Genomic DNA, 25,284 nt, shown 5'->3' with positions numbered 1-25,284 from the left:
TATTCCAAGAAGAAGGTAGGGCTTAGGCTCAGGCCCCGAGTGAGGGCAGGGACTGATAGCTGTTTCCTTCACTGACAGTATGTTGAAAGACCCACACTCAAAAGACCAGTTGACAGATGGGACACATTCAGTAGAAGTTATTTAGTTAAATGGTAACTTTTTTGCTTATTAATCCCTACATTTTTATGAACACATTCCTGTTCTAGGTATTGCCAGTTCTTTAAGACCAAACCTCATCTTTGTCCTCTTCTATCTCCTCAAATGACCTCACCTCATTTAACTTTTCATTCTACCTTATGCCAAAATGTTTGCTTCAATTATTACTCTTCTGACCTCAGAGTTTTCCTTGCAAAGGTTAATCCTCTACCTGTATTCAGTTTAATGTACTCCCCTTTTGCTATAATAGACCTTATTCCAATTTTCTTCCCTCAAGGTTTATTTTGTAACTCTATCTAGTCTAGCTTGTCCTTCTTCCTACTATGTGTATTTTCTCCTAAAAAATAAGTCTGCTTTCCTTTCAGAATCCAATTCATCATAGGATGAGGCCCACAGCCACCACTTCTCCTTTTGAGTATACATCTTCCTTTGGCCACCATTCCTTGAAGAATACTACTGGTTTTGTGTCCCTCAACACTGTGAACAAATCTTAAAAACAGGGCTAATTCTCAATCCTCTAGTGTGTTTTGAATTTAGCTCCTTATTTTATTTCTTCAGTTTCATTTTGAAATCATCACTTTTCTTTGACTACCTACTTGACTTTTCCTTATTTTATTCATTTCACAGAACCTTTGTATTAACAAATCATTAACATATACTGCCAAAGATCTATACTGATATTTTGTCAAATTCAAAGGGAACTTCCACCTGCATTGAATTTTTGAAATAGGTACCTATATAAAAACCTTTTTTCATCCATATTTAACTTATCCTGGAGCTGGAAAAAAATTGTTATCATGGCATTATATTGGATTTTAGAATGATCTGATACTTAACATAGTGTCCCAAAGATTCTAAGTGTATACACAAGAAATCGGTTGGAACTTTAAGTACCCATCTGCTTATTTCAAGTATTTGTTTATTTTTGGTGTCAGTTAAAAGATTTGCTTAAAATTTCAGATTCTTTACAAAACACCTTGGATATAGTTTTCTTATTATGTCTCATTACATTTCTTGAAAAATATATATAAAGTAGCAACTTGGTAAGCTATGTCCACAGATAATTGTTTTTATTTTCATGCTTTAATATTGTGAATTAAAAATAATGCAGAGATGCTTAAGGTCAATGAACAAATTATTGTGAACATTTGTACAGATTTCAAGTTTGGGACCAAATTTTTTCATGTGGTGAGTATTCACTATATAGATCATGCAAAAGTATTCCAGTCCATAAGGCAGAAAAATTTAGGATGGGTATTTTCTCTGAAATTTCAAAAACTGGTCACAAAACTCAGGTTCATGTATAATTGTTCATCTCATGTAATTTAATCAGTAATAACTTGGTTGGTGGAATTTGTAGGTACAAATTCTAATTCATTATATTAGTAACTCCATTGCTATTTTTTTGCTATTAGCTATTTGGTTCTTAGAATTAGTCTTTTCAAGGCAATGTTTTCATTTTATAGCAACAGACGAACTTAAGAAGTGTAAGGGGTCAATATTATTTCCAACTGAGGGACAACCATCATATAAGATTGAATATAACCACAACACCAGGAAAAGTTACCAATGTCGAGGAAAATCAGAACACAAACACTCAATCTGTGTAAATGGAGAATGGGATCCTAAAGTAACCTGCAAAGAAGGTAAACTCTTGTCTGTAATGTTTTCAAAACTTTATTATATTTCTTTCTAACTTGTAAAAGTAGTATCTTTGTGTCCTTCAAGGAAATTTAGCTGTTTATCATCACAAATGATTTTCCATCTGCAAGGTAATTTAGAAGCTAATCAAAATACTGTGTCTAAATATTAATTGTATAATGTGCCTTAGTCAGCTATGTGACAAACCACTCAGAGACTTTGTGACTTTAAATTAACATCCCTGCAGTAGGTGTGCTCATTTCTATAGGAAAGCCATTGCTTCTGATTTTGTGTATTACACATAAAAGTGCTTATGCCTATGCTGAATTATTGTGTATTTATCCATGTATCTATTTATGCATCAATCTGTGTATCTATTTATGCATCAATCTGTGTATCTATTTATATATATTTATGTATCTATCTAGTCATCTATTTCTCTATTTGTTTAGCTATCTTGAAAAGTCTTGAGTCATGTTGACACGATGACTACCAATTGAATAAGTTCATTTCAATTTTCCACTTTTCATATCTGTGTTTCTCTTCTCCAACTCTATGACATCTTGACTCCCTATCCTCAATATTTTTACTAATTTCTACAAGCCTAGAATATCTAGAAAGAAGCTTCAAATCAATATAGAACCAGACTTACTGTCCAATATTCAACCTCATAATTCTTCCTTATATACAGATCCCTATATAAAAATCATCCTACAATAAAGCTGTTAATGGAGAATAAATTATTTAGAAAAACATAACTATTTGGGAATTAAACAACAAGCACCTAAATAATTGCCATGCCAATACATAATGTATAGTATGGGCTTCCCTGGTAGCTCAGATAGTAAAGAATCTGCCTGCAATGCAGGAGACCCCAGTTCAATTTCTAGATCAGGAATATCCCCTAGAGAAAGGTTAGGCTGCTTACTCCAGGATTCTTGGGCTTCCCTGGTGGATCAGTCTACAATCCACCTTCAGCAGGGGAGACTTGAGTTCAATTCCTGTGTTGGGAAGATCCCATGGAGGCAACCCACTCCAGTATTCTTGCATGGAGAAACCCCAAGGACAGAGGAGCCTGGCAGGTTGCAGACCATGGGATCACAAAGAGTGGTACAAGACTGAATAGCTAAACACAGCATTGTATATTGTACATTATATATTTATGATTGCTTAGTCCTTGTGAATTAACTTTTTTATAATTATAAAATATTTCTTAATTTTGTCATACACCTTGTCTGAAAATCTATATTAGCTTATTATACATAGTTCAATTAAAACAATTCTTTCATATGATGAAGGAATTCCCAACAAATTTCAAGGAATTCATATCTGTAAATTATTCTAAGTTAATAGCAAATATAAAATTAAAAGAGCTTGCTACACAACTGCATCTTTAAGGAAACGAGTAATATTTACAGGTAGTGAAGTATATATGTTCTACAGTTTCTTCTAGAAACTTTATAGTGTTCTGTTCAGTTCAGTTCAGTTCAGTCGCTCAGTCGTGTCCGACTCTCCGCAACCCCATGAATCACAGCACGCCAGGCCTCCCTGTCCATCACCAAATCCCTGAGTTCACTCAAACTCATGTCCACAGAGTCGGTGATGCCATCCAGCCATCTCATTCTCGGTCGTCCCCTTCTCCTCCCGCCCCCAACCTTTCCCAGCATCAGAGTCTTTTCCAGTGAGTCAACTCGTCGCATGAGGTGGCCAAAGTATTGCAGTTTCAGCTTTAGCATCAGTCCTTCCAATGAACACCCAGGATTGAGCTCCTTTAGAATGGACTGGTTGGCTCTCCTTGCAGTCCAAGGGACTCTTAAGAGTCTTCTCCAACACCACAGTTCAAAAGCATCAATTCTTCGGCGATCAGCTTTCTTCACAGTCCAACTCTCACATCCATACATGACCACGGGAAAAACCATAGCCTTGACTAGACAGACCTTTGTTGGCAAAGTAATGTCTCTGCTTTTTAATATATTATCAAGGTTGGTCATAACTTTCCTTCCAAGGAGTAAGCGTCTTTTAATTTCATGGCTGCAATCAGCATCTGCAGTGATTTTGGAGCCCCAAAAAATAAAGTCTGACACTGTTTCCATTGTTTTTCCATCTATGTGAGTATATTTAAGTATGCTATCTGTCTTATGAATATTTGAGAATTACATAAAGTAGGAGTTTATTTTTTATGGATGGATTGTCAACTATTTTAGGAAACTGTGTGGAAAAGACTTTGAAGTGAAAATCAGTTAACTATGAAAGTGTTGATTTATTTCTGAACTTTCTATTTAGTAATTTAACTATCTTCACTGCTTCCAAATTACCTTTGTAACTAGCTTTTTAGTAGACTGGAAGTCTGATTGCAGTCTCCAAGTACGTTCCTCTCACCCAAAATTACTTTAGTTATTCTGGTCTTTAACATAGAAATTTCAGGGAAAACTTACAAATTTTTATAAAACATTGGATTGTATATCAAAAGGGATGACTTTGTAATGAGAAACGAATTGTGGAGAATTGACATCTTTACCGTATAGAATTTTGAAATCATAAACATGATATGTCTCTATTTACTTCTGGTTCTATTTTCCCAGAAATACCAGTAGGCTTCCGTGGGGGCTCAGACAGTAAAGAATCTGCCTGCAATTCAGGAGACCTTGGTTCAATCCCTGTGTAGGGATGATCCCCTAGAGAAGGGAATGGCTACCCACTCCAGTATTCTTGCCTGGAGAATCCCATGGACAGAGAAGCCTGGTAGGCTGCAGTCCTTAGGGTTGCAAAGAGTTGGACACAACTGAGCACACATGAGATCTGATATGCAGTTTGTTCTTCGAAACATTCCCTTGATGAAGAATTCAATTTCTTTAATAGGGAGTATACTATTCACATTTTCTACATTGTCTTATCACTGTATGAAAGTTGTATTTTTCAAAAAATATCTCTATTTTACCTAACTTATGAAATTGATTGATGTAAAATCATTTCTAATATTCACTTAACATTCTGTTTTTTCTTTTAATCCTGTAGTATATTTGGTGATATCACTTCCTTCATTCTTGATATTGATAGTTGTTTCCTTCCTTTATTTTCAATCAGAGTTTTGTTTTTAAATATTATTATTTTCAAATAAACATTTTTAGTACTGTTAATTTCTTCCATTTCTTCTCTTCTCTAATTTTTATCTTGTTAATATTCATGATTTTTAACTTTGTTAGTTTTCCCTTTTCTGTTAATCTTTCTCAATTTTTTTTCTCTTGTGAACTTAACTTTCCTCTTTTTTAATCACTTGATTTTAATTTTACTCTCTCATTTCTTAAGATAGAAAATGAAATCATTGACTCAAACCATCCTACTTTTTAACTCTAAACCTGTAAAACTACCTTTTTTCACATGGAAGTATTGCTTTACCCATGTAAAACTACCTTTTTGCACTTCTAAGTATTGTTTCACCCTGGCCTTAAAAATTTATAAATATGTATCAATTTTATTTTCATTTAACTCTATGTGAAATATTTTCTAATATTCCTAGTGACGTTTGTGACATAACAGTTGTTTAGAAATTTGTTGTTTAGTTCTCATATGTTTATGATTTTCTAAATAATTTATTCTCCATTATCAGTTATACTGTGGTATGATTTTTATCTAGAGAGCTGCATATATTTACTGTATGCAGTTTGAAGAGTATCATGGGTGATTGCATAGATAATTTATTCTTATTGATTACTAATCTAATTCACTTATAGAACACACTGTGTAAATTTTTAATATTTTGAAATTTATTCTTAGTTGCCCAGCATATGTTTGTGATGTTATCTTAGCAGATCTTTGCATGTCTATCTTTGTGATGTTTCCATTTCATATAAAATATATTCATATTCTAGTTTCTAGCTCAGGTTAACATTGTTCATAGTGTTCTAAAAATGTATCCATGTCTTTTTTTTTTAATTTTTACACTCAACTATTTTTATTTTATTATTTTTTAATATAAATTTATTTATTTTAATTGGAGGCTAATTATTTTTTAATATTGTATGGTTTTGCCATACATTGACATAATAGTTTTTTCTAGTTCTTCTATCCATCAGAGTAGGATTGCAAACTCTTTGCTAATTACAATCCTACTCTCAGAACTGCTAAATAAGGGTGTGGATTTTTCTATTTCTTCTTTCAGTTCTGTCAATCTTTTCTTCATGTTTTTGACATATTCTTAGATACATTATACAGTTATAATGGCTTAGTCCTTGTGAATTACCTTTTTAAATAGTCATAAAATATGTCTTCATAGTTTTAATAATATGCCATCTCTGGAAGTCTACATTAACTTATTGAAATGTAGCTAGTTAATTTAAAACACTTGAGTATTTTCATGTGATAAAAGAATTCTTAATCAATTTCATGTAATCAGTGTCCTCAAATTATTCTCTATAAATTAAAAGCAAATGTAAATTAAACAGAGCTGGATAGACAACTTATTAACCCATATCACAAATCTTGAAAATTTAAAAGAAAGGATTTTCTGTGATTTACTGACAGAAAATATGTTAAATTAAGTAAAATGAAAACAGCATACTTTGGAATCTATGGTATACAGCAAAAACAAAGATATGTATAGATTAAAACTTGATTTACAAAATAAAGGAGCTTAAGTAATAGGTAGTAGAATCTAGCGTCTAGAAAAGAACATATATCCACAGAACATGAAGGAAAGAAAAATAAAATTTAAAATGTCAATTTTTAGAATAAGCTAAAAAGTTTAAATAGTTTATTTGCAAAGTATTCAGTTTATAGGGAAATGTAATATATAGAACAACTTTGCAAGACTTTTAACAAGTACAAATTAAGGTTATTAGAACAAAAGTGTTTAAACGTCAGACACAAAAGAAAGTGAATTCTTGAAAATACATTGATAAAAATGTCAAGATAGTTAAAACGAAATAAGAGAAATATTTTTTATGAAATATAAAATACTCCAGGTCTTCCCTGGTGGCTCATATGGTAAAGAATCCACCTGAGTTGCAGGAGACTTTGGTTCGATTTCTGTGTTGGGAAGATACACTGGAGGAGGGCATGGCAACCCACTCCAGTATCCTTACCTGGAGAATTCACTTGGACAGAGGAGCCTGACAGATTATACTCCATGTGGTCATGAAGAGTCAGACATGACTGAGAGACTAAGCACAACACAGCACAAAAAATACTCCTACTGACTTAGATCAGAATAGAAAATCTGATGATATTACTAATGATGAATAAAGTATATTCAATCAAATATTTCCCTGAATTTAATACAAAATGTTAGATCCCTACCAGGATTTATGAGTCTCCAGCCTATACTTGCATAGTGCTTCTAATGAAATAAAAATGAAGTATGACAGGAGAAAGCAAAACCAAGGAGTCATAGAGTGCTCCAAAGTCTTCCAGGTGTATTCATGCCGTCTTCCCTCAGTTAAACCAGAACAGGTTTTGTCTTCAGATTATGAACTGGATATCTGAGGTATCTCTATTTGATGGACTCAGATACAGTTTACAGAGGGGTCTTTTATACCCTCTGGTCACATACAAAAGGCCAGGCTTGCTAATCCATTAAAGAAGGTGCATTCATCAATGTATATATCGTTAACAGTGCAGTCAAGCTAGTGAATTGTACTTCCAGGAGAGTTCACAATGGTAAACAATACACTCTAAATCCCAGTGAACATATCTAACTGTTATCTTTTTCAAGAATCAGCATCAAATTAATTGATTAGTAACTAAATGTAGTTTCTCCTTTGGCTAATCAACCCCCACTGGTAGAAAATTCTGTGAGGGCTTCAATCCAATTACAATCCAATTACATCTGATAATGGATATCTGTTAAAATTAAAAAAAAAAGACTCTAATATCACTTTTTCCTCAGTGCCTATAATTGAGTGAACAATTCCTTTGGAACATTGTAAAGATAAGAAATAATTGAAATCACTTTTATATAAATCATGCATGATTGACCACAGGAAGAATAAAAGGAAGAAACCACAAGAAAGACCACAAGACTGTGAACCAAATGTGGTACACTGAAGTGCTAAACAAGCTTAAGAGTATAATTACAGAGTATCAATTTATTTGATCATTTATGATATATTATTAGAGCTTTCTGTTTTTTGAAAATTTTTCCTTTAATGTTTGAGCTTATTGTTTTTAACCAAGAAATTTAATTTTAATATTTTCAGAAGCACAAATGCAACATTGCCCACCTCCACCTCAGATTCCCAATGCTCGAGATATGACAACTACAGTGAAATATCAGGATGGAGCAAAAATATCAATCCTATGTAAAGAAAATTATCTAATTCAAGATGCAGAAGAAATTGTGTGCAAGGATGGGAGATGGCAGTCAATCCCACGTTGCACTGGTAAGTAGTGCATCAGTTCAGCTCAGTTCAGTCGCTCAGTCGTGTCCGACTCTTTGTGACCCCATGAATCACAGCACGGCAGGCCTCCCTATCACCAACTCCCGGAGTTCACTCAAACTCATGTCCATCGAGTTGGTGATGCCATCCAGCCATCTCATTCTCTGTCGTCCCCTTCTCTTTCTGCCCCCAATCCCTCCCAGCATCAGAGTCTTTTCCAGTGAGTCAACTCTTCACATTAGTTTGTTTAAAACATGCTTTAAAGAAGATTAATACTCCTCTAAGCTTTGTGTCCTTTCATGGTGGCTCAGTAGTAAAGTATCCTTGTGCAATGCAGGAGATACAGATTCGACCCCTGGATGGGGACGATCCCCTGAAGGAGGGAATGGCAACTCACTCCAGTGTTGTTGCCTGGGAAATTCCATGGACAGAGGAACCTGGTGGGCTACGGTCCATGGGGCTGCAAAGAGTTGGACAAGACTAAGTGACTGAGCATGCACACAAGCTTTGTATGGATCAACAAGATGAAGTCCCCTCTTTCTCTTTCAATTTATCTTGAAACAGTAAATCACAGTTTCAGTTTATGTATTGATGAACACTCTTTCATCTCTGATGTGAAACACAAACACTTTGGGCTACTGAGAAAATAACAGGTAAAATTTATGTTTATGCAGATTTTATTCCAGTGATCAAAAGGACAAGAATGAAGGGATAACTGGGCTGCCCAGCCTGGGAGTCATGGTTCTGAAAGATAAGCCCCCAGAAATTCAGACTTAGAAGTCCAGTGTAACTTGTACACTAGAAAGCCAGAGGGCTTTAGGAAACAGAGCTTCTGGTCTTTAAAGGCATACAAAAACCTCACATGCTTTGTGTCCCAGTGAAGAGGCTTAATGGGGAAAAAGCTTGGGTTAGACTAATTTGCTTATCTTTGTGAAACTCCTAGAGAGATAGGAGACAATTGGGATCATAGATACTGGTGCCAGCCATCATGAGAGGCAAGTGCCACTTTAGAGTTCTCCCTAACACACACATACATAGCTTACTAGCACCAGAGGCTTGACAACTCACCAGCATGACGTCACCAAGCCAGACTCCACTGGACTCCACAGCTGCTACAGCTGCATCTCACCCTGCTCTTGTGTGTCATATCACCAGCCCAATTACACATAGGCCCTGAAGCCAGCTTCATCAACACTTCATCCTACCTATGAGTGTGCTGGCAGCCACTACATGAGGCAGAGTCTGGCAGCCAACAGGAAAGGAGGTGGGACCCTTTTCTACCTGTGCACCCAGAATAGTTGGCATTGATACAACAGAAGGGCACCCCTATAGAATCTAGATTCGCAGCCCAGATCCTACAAAGGGGACCGTTCTGGTGGGCCCCATAGACTTCTGCATAAGACCACTTCTCTAAGATCAGGAATATATCTAACTCTTAGAAATAAGCACAGTTAGGTAAAATCATAAGACAGAGAAATGCATTCCAAATGAAGGAACCAGACAAAATCTTAGAAAAGTCACTAAACAAAGTTAAAATAAGCAATCTACCCAATAAAACATGCAAGTTAATGACCATAAAGATGTTCAATGGACTCTAGAGAAGAATGGATGAAAACAGAATTTTAAGAATAAGAAAATATAAAGACGAACTAAACAGTGCTGAAGGATACAACAGCTGAAATGAAAAATACACTAGAGAAAATCAATAGTAGATTAGAGGATTCAGAAGAATGGATCAGAGATCTGGAAGACAGGGTAGTAGAAACTTTCCAAATAGCATAGGAAAAAGAAAAAAGAATTTTAAAAATAGGATAGGTTAACAGACATCTGGGACAGCATCAGGTTCAGTACTATTCTCATTAAAGGGATCTAAAATAGAGAGAGACAGAAACTTATTTGAAGAAATAATAGCTAAATTTTTCTAACGTGGGGAAGGAAACAGACATTCAGGTCTCGAAATCAGACAGTCCCAAAAACAGATGAACCCGAAGAGGTCCATACCAGGACACAGTATCATTTAATGGAAAAAATTTAAAAAGCAAAAATAAACAAATGGGACCTAATTAAAATCAAAAGCTTCTGCACAGCAAAGGAAACTATAAGCAAGGTGAAAAGACAGCCTTCACAATGGGAGAAAATAATAGCAAATGAAGCAACTGATAAAGGATTAATCTCCAAAATATACAAGCAGCTCCTGAAGCTCAATTCCAGAAAAATAAATGACCCAATCAAAAAACGGGCCAAAGAACTAAACAGACATTTCTCCAAAGAAGACATACAGATGGCTAACAAACACATGAAAAAATGCTAAACATCCCTCATAATCAGAGAGATGCAAATCAAAACCACAATGAGATACCATTTCACACCTGTCAGAATGGCTGCTATCCAAAAGTCTACATGCAATAAATGCTGGAGAGGATGTGGAGAGAAAGGAACCCTCTTACACTGTTGGTGGGAATGCAAACTAGTACAGCCACTATGGAGAACAGTGTGGAGATTCCTCAAAAAACTGGAAATAGAACTGCCATATGATCCAGCAATCACACTCCTGGGCATACACACCGAGGAAACCAGAATTGAAAGAGACACATGTACGCCAATGTTCATTGCAGCACTGTTTATAATAGCCAGGACATGGAAGCAACCTAGATGTCCATCTGCAGATGAATGGATAAGAAAGCTTTGGTACATATACACAGTTCAGTTCAGTTCAGTTCAGCTGCTCAGTCGTATCCGACTCTCCGCGACCCCATGAATTACAGCACGCCAGGCCTCCCTGTCCATCACCAACTCCCGGAGTACACTCAAACTCATGTCCACAGAGTCGGTGATGCCATCCAGCCATCTCATCCTCCGTCGTCCTCTTCTCCTCCCACCCCCAACCTTTCCTAGCATCAGAGTCTTTTCCAGTGAGTCAACTCGTCGCATGAGGTGGCCAAAGTATTGCAGTTTCAGCTTTAGCATCAGTCCCTCCAATGAACATCCAGGATTGATCTCCTTTAGAATGGACTGGTTGGATCTCCTTGCAGTATAAGGGACTCTCAAGAGTCTTCTCCAACACCACAGTTCAAAAGTATCGATTCTTCGGTGATCAGCTTTCTTCCCATCACTTCATGGGAAATAGATGGAAAAACATATACACAATGGAGTATTATTCAGCCATTAAAAAGAATACATTTGAATCAGTTCTAATGAGGTGGATGAAACTGGAGCCTATTATACAGAGGGAAGTAAGCCAGAAAGAAAAACACCAATACAGCATACTAACGCATATATATGGAATTTAGGAAGATGCAAATGATAACCCTGTATACGAGACAGCAAAAGAGACACAGATGTATGGATCAGTCTTTGGGACTCTGTGGGAGAGGGTGAGGGTGGGATGATTTGGGAGAATGGCATTGAAACACGTATGTTGTCATATGTGAAATGAATCACTAGTTCAGGGTCAATGCATGTTATAGGATGCTCGGGGCTGGCATGCGGGGATGACCCAGAGGGAGGATAAAGGGAGGAGGGAGGTGGGAGGGGGGTTCAGGAGGGGGAACTTATGTAAACTCGGGGCGAATTCATGTCAATGTATGGCAAAACCAACCAATATAATATTGTAAAATAAAAAAAATTAAAAAAATAAAAATAAAATGTCATTCCAAAGTAAATGGCAATGGGATCATATTTATTTATAATTACCTTAAATGTAAATAGGTCGAATGCCCCAACCAAAAGACAAAGATTGGCTGAATAAATACAAAAATAAGACCCCTATACATGCTGTCTACAGGAGACCCACCTCAAACCAAGGGAAACATACAGACTGAAAGTGAATGCCTGGGAAAGATATTTCACGCAAATGGAGACCAAAAGAAAGCAGGAGTAGCAATACTCATATCAGGTAAAATAGACTTTGAAATAAAGGGTGTGAAAAAAGACAACAAAAGACACTACATAATGATCAAAGGATCAATCCAAGTAGAAGATATCACAATTATGAATATACATGCACCCAACATAGGAGTACCTCAATACCTAAGGCAAACGCTAACAAGTATGAAAGGGGATATTAACAGTAACACAATAATAATGGGAAACTTTAATACTCCACTCACACCTATGGTTCAGTTCAGTTCAGTTAAGTTCAGTCACTCAGTCGTGTCCGACTCTTTGCAACCCCATGAATCACAGCATGCCAGGCATCCCTGTCCATCACCAACTCCTGGAGTTCACTCAAACTCATGGTTAGATCAACTAAACAGAAAATTATCAAGGAAACACAAATTTTCTGATTACAATGCACTAATATTAGATGTTAACTGCAGGACAAAAACTTTATAAAATACCAACATATGGAGGCTAAATAACATGCTTCTGAATAACCAACAAATCATGGAAGAAATCAACAAAGAAATCATAATATGCACAGAAACAAATGAAAACGAAAACACAACAACCCAAAGCCTATGGGATTCAGTAAAAGTAGTGCTAAGGTGAAGGTTCATAGCATTACAACTTACCTCAAGAAAGAAGAGAAAAGTTAAATAAATAACCTAACTTTACACCTAAAGCAACTAGAAAAAGAAGAAATGAAGAACCCCAGTGTTAGTAGAAGGAAAGAAATCATAAAAATTAGGGCAGAAATAAATGAAAAAGAAACAAAGGATACTATAGCAAAAATCAGCAAAACCAAAAGGTGGTTCTTTGAGACGATAAATAAAACAGAGAAACCGTTAGCCAGACTCATCAGTTCAGTTCAGTTCAGTTCAGTCGCTCAGTCGTGTCCGACTCTCCGCGACCCCACGAACCACAGCACGCCAGGCCTCCCTGTCCATAACCAACTCCCGGAGTTCACTCAAACTCATGTCCACAGAGTCGGTGATGCCATCCAGCCATCTCATTCTCCGTCGTCCCCTTCTCCTCCCGCCCCCAACCTTTCCCAGCATCAGAGTCTTTTCCAGTGAGTCAACTCGTCGCATGAGGTGGCCAAAGTATTGCAGTTTCAGCTTTAGCATCAGTCCCTCCAATGAACATCCAGGATTGATCTCCTCATCAAGGAAAAAAAAAAAAGGAGAAGAATCAAATCAACAAAACTAGAAATGAAAATGGAGAAATCACAACAGACATCCCAGAAATACAAAGGATAGTAAGAGACTACTATTAGCAGCTATATGCCAATGAAATGGACAACTTGGAAGAAATGGATGAATTCTTAGAAAAGTATAACCTTTCAAAACTGAACCAGGAAGAAATAAAGTGTCTTAACAGACCCATCACAAGCACAGAAATAGAAAATGGAATAAAAAATCTTTCAACAAACAAAATCCAAGGTGAATTCTACCAAAAATTTAGAGAAGAGCTAGCACTTATCCTACTCAAATTCTTCCAGAAAATTGCAGAGGAAGATAAACTCTCAAATTCATTCTATGAGGTCACCATCACCCTAATTCCAAAACCAGACAAAGATGCCACAGAGAAAGAAAACTACAGGCCAATATCACTGATGAACATAGATGCTAAATTCTTCAACAAAATTCTAGCAAATAGAATCCAGCAACATATTAGAAAGATCATACATCGTGACCAAGTGGGTTTTATCCCAGGGATGCAAGGATTCTTCAATATTTGTAAATCAATCAATGTGATACACCACATTAACAAATTAAAAGATAAAAACCATATGATTATCTCAATATATACAAATAAAGCCTTTTAAAAAATTCAGCATCCATTTATGATTAAAAACTCTCCAGAAAGCAGGCATAGAAGGAACATACCTCAACATAATAAAAGCCATATATGATAAACCCACAGCAAACATTATCTTCAATGGCAAAAACCTTGAAAGCATTCCCCCTAAGATCAGGAACAAGACAAGGGTGCCCACTCTCACCACTACTATTCAACATAGTTTTGAAAGTTTTAGTAACAGCAATCACCAAAGAAAAGGAAATAAAAGGAATCCAGATTGGAAAAGAAGAAGTAAAATTCTCACTGTTTGCAGATGACATGATCCTCTACGTAGAAAACGCTAAAGACACCACCAGAAAATTACTGGAGCTAAGAAATGAATACAGTAAAGTTGCAGGATATAAAATTAATACACAGATATCCCTTGCATTCCTATACATTAACAATGAGAAAACAGAAAGAGAAATTAAGGAAATTATCCCATTCACCATTGTGATGAGAAGAATAAAATACTTAGGAGTAAGTCTACATAAAGAAAAAAAAATACTTATATATAGAAAGCTATAAAACACTGATGAAAAATATCAAAGATGACACAAATTGATGGAGAAATACACCGTGTTCATGGATCAGAAAAATCAGCATAGTGAAAATGAGTATACTACCCAAAGCAATCTACAGATTCAATGCAATCCCTATCAAGCTCCAATGGCATTTTTCACAGAACTAGAACAAATAATTTAACAACTTACATGGAAATACAAAAGAACTTTCAATAACCAAAGCAATCTTGAGAAAGAAGAATGGAACTGGAGGAATCAGCATGACTGACTTCAGACTATACTACAAAGCCACAGTTATCAAGGAAGTATGGTACTGGCACAAAGTCAGAAATATAGATCAATGGAACAAAATACAAAACCCAGAGACAAATCCACACACCTATGGACACCTTATCTTTGACAAAGGAGACAAAAAATATACAATGGAGAAAAGACAATCGCTTTAATAAGTGGTGCTAGGAAAACGGGTCAACCACTTGTAAAAGAATGAAACTAGAACACTTTTCTGACCCCATACACAAAAATAAACTCAAAATGAATTAAAGATCTAAATGCAAGAACAGAAACTATAAAACTCCTAGAGGAAAACATACGCAAAACACTCTCTGACATAAATCACAGCAAATTCTCTATGACCCACCTTCCAGAGTAATGGAAATAAAAGCAAAAAGTAAAGAAATGGGACCTAACTAAACTTAAAAGCTTTTGCGCATCAAAGGAAACTGTAATAAAGGTGAAAAGACAGCTTTCAGAGTACGAGTAAATAATAGCAAATGAAGCAACTGACAAAGAACTAATCTCAAAAATATACAAACAACTTATGGAGCTCAATACCAGAAAAAAAAAATGACACAATCCAAAAGTGGGCCAAAAACTAAACAGACATTTCTCCAAACAAGTGATTCAGATGGCTAACGAGCACATGAAAAAAATGCTCAACATCACTCATTATCAGAGAAATGCAAATCAAAACCACAATGAGGTACCATCTCATGCTGGTCAAATGACTGCTATCAAAAGTCTACAAACAATAAATATTGAAGAGGGTGTGGAGAAAAGGGAACCCTGTTACACCGTTTGTGGGAATGCAAACTAGTACAGCCACTATGGAGAACAGTGTGGAGATTCCTTAAAAAACTGAAAATAGATCTGCCACACGACCCAGCAATCCCACTGCTAGGCATACACACTGAGGAAACCAGAATTGAAAGAGACACGTGTACCACAATGCTCATCATAGCACTGTTTCCAATAGCTAGGACATGAAAGCAACCTAGATGGCCATTGGTGGAAAAAAATGGCTAAGAAAGCTGTGGTACATATACACAAAGGAATATTAGACAGGTACTAAAAAGAACACATTTGAATCAGTTCTAATGAGGTGGATGAAACTGGAGCCTATTATACAGTTATATAAGTCAGAAAGAAAAACACCAATACGGTATATTAATGAATACATATGAAATTTCGAAAGATGGTCACCACGACCCTATATGTGAGACAGCAAAAGAGACACAGATATAAGGAACAGACTTTTGGACTCTGTGGGAGAAGGTGAGGCTGGGATAATTTGAGAGAATAGCACTGAAACATGTATATTACCATATGTGAAATAGATCACCAGTCCAAGTTTGATGCATGAAACAGGGCACTCAAAGCTGGTGCACTGGGACAACCCAGAGGGATGGGATGAGAAGGGAGGTGGGAGGAGGGGTTCGGGATAGCGGACACATGTACACCCGTGGCTGATTCATGTCAATGTATGGCATCACCGACTCGATGGACATGAGTTTGAGTGAACTCTGGGAGTTGGTGATGGACAGGGAGGCCTGGCGCGCTGTGATGCATGGGGTCGTGGAGAGTCGGACACGACTGAGCGACTGAACTGAATTGAACTGAATCGCAAAAACCCACAATATTGTAAAGTAGTTAGCCTCCAATTAAAATAAGGCTATGGTTTTTCCTGTGGTCATGTATGGATGTGAGAGTTGGACTGTGAAGAAAGCTGATCGCCCAAGAATTGATGCTTTTGAACTGTGGTGTTGGAGAAGACTCTTGAGAGTCCCTTGTACCGCAAGGAGATCCAACCAGTCCATTCTAAGGGAGATCGATCCTGGGTGTTCATTGGAAGGTCTGATGCTAAAGCTGAAACTGCAATACTTTGGCCACCTCATGCAACGAGTTGACTCACTGGAAAAGATTCATGCTGGGAAAGGTTGGGGGCGGGAGGAGAAGGGGACGACCGAGAATGAGATGGCTGGATGGCATCACCGACTCTGTGGACATGAGTTTGAGTGAACTCAGGGATTTGGTGATGGACAGGGAGGCCTGGCGTGCTGTGATTCATGGGGTCGCAGAGAGTCGGACACGACTGAGTGACTGAACTGAACTGAGTTAATTTTTTAAAAGTTGTTGTTCTGTTACCAAGTCATGTCTAACACTTTGTGACCCATGGACTGCAACAGGCCAGGCTTCTCTGTCTCTCACCATCTGCCAGAGTTTGCCAAAGTTCATGTCCATTGAATTGGTGATGCCACCCAACCATCTCATCCTTTGTCACCCTCTTCTCCTTCAAGAGAAAAGGCAGTTGTTACCTACAAGGAGACCCTTACAAGTATCAACAGCTTCTGAAGAATTTTTTGGTCACAAGGGACTGGAACAACACATACAACGTGATGAAAGGAAAAAATCTTGCAGCCAAGACTACTGTATCCAGGAAAAACGTATTGCAACCATAGTGTGATGTCCCTTCACACCTGTCATACTGGCTATCATGAAAAGGACAACATCAAGTGTTGTCAAAGATGTGGAGACAAGGGAATCTTTGTACAGTGTTGGTGGGGTTGTAAACTGGCAGAGTTGCTATGGAAAAGAGGATAGAGTTTCCTTTAAAAATTAAAATAGAACTGCCGTATGATCCAGAAATTCCACTATTGGGTATTTATTCAAAAGGACCAAAACCACTAATCTAAAAAGATATATGCACTCCAATGCTCATTGCAGCATTGCATACAATAACCAGGATTTGGAAGCAACCTAAAAAGTCCACAGGTAGATAGGTAGATAAAGAAGATGTTTTATATATATACACGCAATATGAACTATAACCAAGCCATAAAAATATGAAACATTTCCGTTTGCAACAACATGGATGTGTCTAGGATGTATTATTCTAAGTGAACTAGGTAAGATAAAAAAAGACAAATGCCACACGATTTCACTTATTTATGGGATCTAAAAATAAAACAAAATCAAAGGAAAACAAGCTCATATGGATACAAAAATTAATGAGTTGTTGCAAGAAAGGAGGAGGGGGTTGGCAAGGTAGAAACAGGGGATTTAGAAGTACAAACTCCATTTTTTCATGTGTTTGTTAGCCATCTTTTTTTTTAATGTATGAAATGCATTTATTTATTTATTTATTTTAATTTATTTTATTGGAGGCAAATTACCTTACATTGATATATTGGTTGGTTTTGCCATACATTGACACGAATCCACACAGGGTGTACATGTGTTCCCTTTCTTGAACCACCGTCCCACCTCCCTCTTCCCTATATCCTCCCTCCAGGTCATCCCCGTGCACAAGCCCCAAGCATCCTGTATCATGCGCCGAACCTGGACTGGTCACATATGATAATATACATGCTACAATGCCATTCTCCCCAATCATCCCACCTTCACCCTCTCCCACAGAGTCCCAAAGACTGTTCTATATACCTATGTCTCTTTTGCAGTCTCGTATACAGGGTTAAGGTTATCATCTTTCTAAATTCCATATATATGCGTTAGTATACTGTATTGATGTTTTTCTTTCTGGCTTATTTCACTCTGTATAATAGGCTCCAATTTCATCCACCTCATTAAAACTGATTCAAATGCATTCTTTTTGATGGCTGAAAAATACTCCATTGTGCATATGTAGCAAAGCTTTCTTATCCATTTGTCTGCAGATGGACATCTAGGTTGCTTCCATGTCCTGGCTATTATAAACAGTGCTGCAATGAACATTAGAGTACATGTGTCTCTTTCAATTCTGGTTTCCTCGGTGTGTATGCCCAGGAGTGCGATTGCTGGATCATATGGCAGTTTTATTTCCAGTTTTTTCAGGAATCTCCACACTGTTCTCTATAGTGGCTGTACTAGTTTGCATTCCCACCAACAGTGTAAGAGGGTTCCCTTCTCTCCACACCCTCTCCAGCATTTATTGCATGTAGACTTTTGGATAGCAGCCATTCTGACTGGGGTGAAATGGTATCTCACTGTGGTTTTGATTTGCATTTCTCTGATTATGAGGGATGTTGAGCATTTTTTCATGTGTTTGTTAGCCATCTGTATGTCTTCTTTGAAGAAATGTCTGTTTAGTTCTTTAGCCCATTTTTTGATTGGGTCATTTGTTTTTCTGGAATTGAGCTGCAGGAGCTGCTTGTATATTTTGGAGATTAATCCTTTATCAATTGCTTCATTTGCTATTATTTTCTCCCATTCTGAAGGCTGTCTTTTCACCTTGCTTATAGTTTCCTTTGCTGTGCAGAAGCTTTTGATTTTAATTAGGTCCCATTTGTTTATTTTTGCTTTTATTTCCAATATTCTGGGAGGTGGGTCATGGAGGATCCTGTTGTGATTTATGTCAGAGAGTGTTTTGCTTACATTCTCCTCTAGGAGTTTTATAGTTTCTGGTCTTACATTTAGCTCTCTAATCCATTTTGAGTTTATTTTGGTGTATGGGGTTAGGAAGTGTTCTAGTTTCATTCTTTTACAAGTGGCTGATCAGTTTTCCCAGCACCACTTGTTAAAGAGACTGTCTTTTCTCCATTTTATATTCTTGCCTCCTTTGTCAAAGATAAGGTGTCCATAGGTGCGTGGATTTATCTCTGGACTTTCTATTTTGTTCCATTAATCTATATTTCTGTCTTTATGCCAGTACCATACTGTCTTGATGACTGTGGCTTTGTAGTAGAGCCTGAAGTCTGGCAGGTTAATTCCCCCAGTTCAATTTTTCTTCCTCAAGATTGCTTTGGCTATTTGAGGTTTTTTGTATTTCCATACAAATTGTGAGATTATTTGTTCTAGTTCTGTGAAAAATATCGTTGGTAGCTTGATAGGGATTGCATTGAATGTATAAATTCCTTTGGGTAGTATACTCATTTTTACAATATTTATTCTTCCAATCCATGAACATGGCATATTTCTCCATCTGTTAGTGTCCTCTTTGATTACTTTCACTAGTGTTTTATAGTTTTCTTTGTACAAGTCTTTTGTTTCCTTAGGTAGATATATTCCTAAGTATTTAATTCTTTTCGTTGCAACAGTGAATGGAATAGTTTCCTTAATTTCTCTTTCTATTTTCTCATTATTAATGTATAGGAATGCAAGGGATTTCTGTGTGTTGATTGTATATCCTGCAACATTACTGTATTCATTGATTAGCTCTAGTAGTTTTCTGGTAGAGTCTTTAGGGTTTTCTGTGTAGAGGATCATGTCATCAGCGAACAATGAAAGTTTTACTTCTTCTTTTCCAATTTGTATTCCTTTTATGTCCTTTTCTGCTCTTATTGCTGTAGCCAAAACTTCCAGAACTATGTTGAATAGTAGTAGTGAGAGTGGGCACCCTTGTCTTCTTCCTGACTTTAGGGGAAATGCTTTCAGTTTTTCACCGTTGAGGATAATGTTTGCTGTGGGTTTGTCATATATAGCTTTTATTATGTTGAGATATGTCCCTTCTATTCCCACTTTCTGGAGGGTTTTTATCATAAATGGATGTTAAATTTTGTCAAAGGCTTTCTCAGCATCTATTGAGATAATCATATGGTTTTTATTTTTCAGTGTGTTAATGTGGTGTATTACGTTGATTGATTTGCGGATATTGAAGAATCCTTGCATTCCTGGGATAAAGCCCACTTGGTCATGATGTATGATCCTGTTAATATGTTGTTGGATTCTGATTGCTAGAATTTTGTTAAGGATTTTTGCATCTATCTTCATCAGTGATATATGGCTAACAAACACATGAAAAAATGCTCAACATCCCTCATAATCAGAGAAATGCAAATCAAAACCACGAGATACCATTTCACCCCAGTCAGAATGGCTGCTATCCAAAAGTCTACATGCAATAAATGCTGGAGAGGGTGTGGAGAGAAGGGAACCCTCTTACACTGTTGGTGGGAATGCAAACTAGTACAGCCACTATGGAGAACAGTGTGGAGATTCCTCACAAAACTGGAAATAGAACTGCCATATGATCCAGCAATCGCACTCCTGGGCATACACACCGAGGAAACCAGAATTGAAGGAGACACATGTCCTCCAATGTTCATTGCAGCATTGTTTATAATAGCCAGGACATGGAAGCAACCTAGATGTCCATCTGCAGACAAATGGATAAGAAAGCTTTGCTACATATGCACAATGGAGTATTTTTCAGCCATTAAAAAGAATGCATTTGAACCAGTTCTAATGAGGTGGATGAAACTAGAGCCTATTATACAGAGTGAAGTAAGCCAGAAAGAAAAACGCCAATACAATATACTAACGCATATATATGGTATTTAGAAAGAGGGCAACCTTAACCCTGTATATGAGACAGCAAAAGAGGCACAGGTGGATAAAACAGTCTTTGGGACTCTGTGGGAGAGGGTGAGGGTGGGATGATTTGGGAGAATGGCATTGAAGCATGTATATTATCATATGTGAAACGAATCACCAGTCCAGGTTTGATGCATGATTCAGGATGCTCGGGGCTGGTGCACGGGGATGACCCAGAGGGGGGATATGGGGAGGTGGGAGGTGGGAGGGGGGTTCAAGAAGGGGAACACATGTACACCTGGGCGGATTTATGTCAGTGTATGACAAAACCAACCAATATAATATTGTAAAGTAATTCCATTCTGTTCCATTCCATCGGTCAGTCGTGTCCAACTCTATGCGACCCCGTGGACTGTATTAGCCTCCAATAAAAAATAAAAAAAAAACTAAATAAATAAAAGAAAGGAAAAAGCACCATAGAGCAAAAAATTAAAAAATAAAAAAATTAAAAAGGATGAACGGGCATATTGAACAAGTAGTAGTAGCATAGTATTTATGGTGACAGATAGCTTGCAAGTTTCAAATACTTGTCAGTTTTAAAATCCTTTAACTTGTTCCAAGTATTCTGTTTAATTCTTATTTTAAAATCCAAAGTAATATTTGATTGTTTTAATATTTTTAATTTAAAGATTATATTTGCACTTTACTCTTTGACCTCTGTTCTTCGTATAGAAAAAATTGGATGTTCTCAACCACCTCAAATAGACCATGGAACTATTAAATCATCTAGTTCTGCAGAAGAAAGGAGAGAAATACTTGAACAAAGGCTTCATGCACATGGCACGAAGTTAAGTTATACTTGTGAAAAAGGCTTCAAGATATCTGAAAATGATGTGATAATATGCCACATGGGAAAGTGGAGCTCTCCACCTCAGTGTGTAGATGAGGACACCAGGCAAACCAAAATCTATTTTCATTACCATTCATTAGACTAATTAATCGCCATCAGTCATGAGACTTGATCCTTTAGATTTCTAAATGCATCAAGTAATATCTATTTATAGGTCATTTATGTATGAAAACAAAATATATATATTTATATGTTAAATCAAATTAAACATATAAAATTAATCACTTTTGTTATTAAAAAATTTGTTTCTTCTATATAGAATCACTTTTTAATCTGGCAATTATTTTGTATTAACACTGGATGTGCAATAAAGTAGGAAGTCAAGAAACAACTGGAATAACACGCAAATTTGGCCTTGGAGCACGAAATGAAGCAGGGCAAAGGCTAATAGAGTTTTGCCAAGAGAATGCACTGGTCATAGCAAACACCCTCTTCCAACAACACAAGAGAAGACTCTACACATGGACATCACCAGATGGTCAACACCGAAATCAGATTGATTATATTCTTTGCAGCCAAAGATGGAGAAGCTATATACAGTCAGCAAAAACAAGATCAGGAGCTGACTGTGGCTCAGATCATGAACTCCTTATTGCCAAATTCAGACTTAAATTGAAGAAAGTAGGGAACACCACTAGACCATTCAGATATGACCTCAATCAAATCCCTTATGATTATACAGTGGAAGTAAGAAATAGATTTAAGGGACTAGATCTGATAGATAGAGTGCCTGATGAACTCTGGACGGAGGTTCGTGACATTGTACAGGAGACAGGGACCAAGACCATCCCCATGGAAAAGAAATGCAAGAAAGCAAAATGGCTGTCTGAGGAGGCCTTACAAATAGCTGTGGAAAGAAGGGAAGTGAAAAGTAAAGGAGGAAAAGATAGATATAAGCATCCGAATGCAGAGTTCCAAAGAAGAGCAAGGAGAGATAAGAAAGCCTTCCTCAGCGATCAATGCAAAGAAATAGAGGAAAACAACAGAATAGGAAAAACAAGAGATCTTTTCAAGAAAATTAGAGATATCAAGGGAACATTTCATGCAAAGATGGGCTCGATAAAGGACAGAAATGGTATGGACCTAACAGAAACAGGAGAGATTAAGAAGAGGTGGCGTACATGTGTCTCTTTCAATTCTGGTTTCCTCGGTGTGTATGCCCAGGAGTGCGATTGCTGGATCATATGGCAGTTCTATTTCCAGTTTTTTGAGGAATCTCCACACTGTTCTCCATAGTGGCTGTACTAGTTTGCATTCCCACCAACAGTGTAAGAGGGTTCCTTTCTCTCCACATCCTCTCCAGCATTTATTGCATGTAGACTTTTGGATAGCAGCCATTCTGACAGGTGTGAAATGGTATCTCATTGTGGTTTTGATTTGCATCTCTCTGATTATGAGGGATGTTGAGTATTTTTTCATGTGTTTGTTAGCCATCTGTATGTCTTCTTTGGAGAAATGTTCATCGCAGCAATGTTTATAATAGCCAGGACATGGAAGCAACCTAGATGTCCATCTGCAGACGAATGGATAAGAAAGCTTTGGTACATATACACAATGGAGTATTATTCAGCCATTAAAAAGAATACATTTGAATCAGTTCTAATGAGGTGGATGAAACTGGAGCCTATTATACAGAGTGAAGTAAGCCAGAAAGAAAAACACCAATACAGCATACTAACGCATAGATATGGAATTTAGAAAGATGCAAATGATAACCCTGTATACGAGACAGCAAAAGAGACACAGATGTATAGATCAGTCTTTGGGACTCTATGGGAGAGGGTGAGGGTGGGATGATTTGGGAGAATGGCATTGAAACACGTATGTTGTCATATGTGAAATGAATCACTAGTTCAGGGTCAATGCATGTTATAGGATGCTCGGGGCTGGCATGCGGGGATGACCCAGAGGGAGGATAAAGGGAGGAGGGAGGTGGGAGGGGGGTTCAGGAGGGGGAACTTATGTAAACCCGGGGCGAATTCATGTCAATGTATGGCAAAACCAACCAATATTATATTGTAAAATAATTTGCCTTCAATAAAAAATAATTACAAAAAAAAATACACAGAAGAACTGTACAAAAAAGATCTTCACAACCAAGATAATCACGATGGCGTGATCACTCACCTGGTACCAGACATCTTGGAATGTGAAGTCAAGTGGGCCTTAGAGAGCATCATGATGAACAAAGCTAGTGGAGGTGACGAAATTCCAATTGAGCTATTTCAAATCCTGAAAGATGATGCTGTGAAAGTGCTGCACTCAATATGTCAGCAAATTTGGAAAACTCAGCAATGGCCACAGGACTGGAAAATGTCAGTCTTCATTCCAATCCCAAAGAAAGGGAATACCAAAGAATGCTCAAACTACCGCACAATTGCACTCATCTCACACGCTAGTAAAGTCATGCTCAAAATTCTCCAAGCTAAGCTTTAGCAATATGTGAATTGTGAACTTCCAGATGTTCATGCTGGTTTTAGAAAAGGCAGAGGCATCAGAAATTAAATTGCCAACATCCGCTGGATCATGGAGAAAGCAAGAGAGTTCCAGAAAAACATCTAACATCTATTTCTGCTTCATTGACTATTCCAAAGCCTTTGACTTTGTGGATCACAATAAACTGTGGAAAATTCTAAAAGAGATGGGAATCCCAGACCACCTGACCTACCTCTTGAGAAACCTGTATGCAGGTCAGGAAGCAACAGTTAGAACTGGACATGGAACAACAGACTGGTTCCAAATAGGAAAAGGAGTCCTTCAAGGTTGTATATTGTCACCCTGCTTATTTAACTTATATGCAGAGTACATCATGAGGAACGCTGGGCTGGAAGAAGCACAAGCTGGAATCAAGATTGCTGGGAGAAATATCAATAACCTCAGATATGCAGATGACACCACCCTTATGGCAGAAAGTGAAGAGGAACTCAAAAGCCTCTTGATGAAAGTGAAAGAGGAGAGTGAAAAGGTTGGCTTGAAGCTCAATATTCAGAAAACGAAGATCATGGCATCTGGCCCCATCACTTCTTGGGAAATAGATGGGGAAACAGTGGAAACAGTGTCAGACTTTATTTTTTTGAGCTCCAAAATCACTGCGGATGCTGATTGCAGCCATGAAATTAAAAGACGCTTGCTCCTTGGAGGGAAAGTTATGACCAGCCTAGATAGCATATTAAAAAGCAGAGACATTACTTTGCCAACAAAGGTCCGTCTAGTCAAGGCTATGGTTTTTCCCGTGGTCATGTATGGATGTGAGAGTTGGACTGTGAAGAAAGCTGAGCGCCGAAGAATTGATGCTTTTGAACTGTGGTGCTGGAGAAGACTCTTGAGAGTCCCTTGCACTGCAAGGAGATCCAACCAGTCCATTCTAGAGGAGATCAATCCTGGGTGTTCATTGGAAGGACTGATGCTAAAGCTGAAACTGCAATAC

At 37.4% G+C, this 25,284-nt stretch overlaps 1 protein-coding gene across 1 annotated transcript in view; it reads left to right on the top strand.

The window, feature by feature from the left end:
* The window catches only part of LOC148775050 (complement factor H-related protein 4-like), a 77,206-nt gene that overhangs the window by 32,114 nt on the left and 19,808 nt on the right, over positions 1-25,284 (top strand). The gene's annotated exons all lie outside the window — the stretch shown is intronic.

The sequence above is a fragment of the Moschus berezovskii genome, chromosome 17, assembly GCF_049115385.1.
Source record: "Moschus berezovskii isolate FMDL1 chromosome 17, NW_MosBer_1.0, whole genome shotgun sequence".
Lineage (NCBI taxonomy): Eukaryota > Metazoa > Chordata > Mammalia > Artiodactyla > Moschidae > Moschus > Moschus berezovskii.
The sequence above is the reverse complement of the archived record's forward strand: the minus strand, read 5'-3'. Positions and strand labels throughout refer to the sequence as shown.